Below are 396 nucleotides of genomic sequence, written 5' to 3'. Positions count from 1 at the left end.
AAAGTAAGGAAACTTTGCTTCCTTTGCTCCTGCATTTCTCAGAGGTGCGCGCACGACGCCTACGTCCTACGTCATCCGCCTGCACGGCTTCCCCGTACCACAGTCAGCGGACTGACAGTGTGAACTAACCCATTAACAGGAGGGGGCAATTATTTTTTCACGTAGGGCCAGGTAGGTTTGGACAGCTTTTTCCCTTAATAAAATCGTGTTTTTTCATATCGCAATATTATCGCAAATGCAATTAATCGTTCAGCCCTAAATGCAATGCCTGTTGGTATGATGTTCTTATTATGAAATGCTGTATTGGTTTTATGCCAGATGTAACGGGACACACATTCCAAAATGTTCAACTTTTGTCTCATCAGTCCACAGAATATTTGCCCAAAAGTCTTGGGG

At 43.9% G+C, this 396-nt stretch overlaps 1 protein-coding gene across 1 annotated transcript in view; it reads left to right on the top strand.

Moving 5' to 3' along the window:
• Nucleotides 1-396, top strand: part of cnnm2b (cyclin and CBS domain divalent metal cation transport mediator 2b) — a 35,453-nt gene that overhangs the window by 6,637 nt on the left and 28,420 nt on the right. The gene's annotated exons all lie outside the window — the stretch shown is intronic.

The sequence above is a fragment of the Sinocyclocheilus rhinocerous genome, unplaced genomic scaffold, assembly GCF_001515625.1.
Source record: "Sinocyclocheilus rhinocerous isolate Xijiao unplaced genomic scaffold, SAMN03320098_v1.1 scaffold236, whole genome shotgun sequence".
In the NCBI taxonomy this organism is placed as follows: Eukaryota; Metazoa; Chordata; class Actinopteri; order Cypriniformes; family Cyprinidae; genus Sinocyclocheilus; species Sinocyclocheilus rhinocerous.
This window is presented reverse-complemented; position numbering and strand designations above follow the sequence as displayed.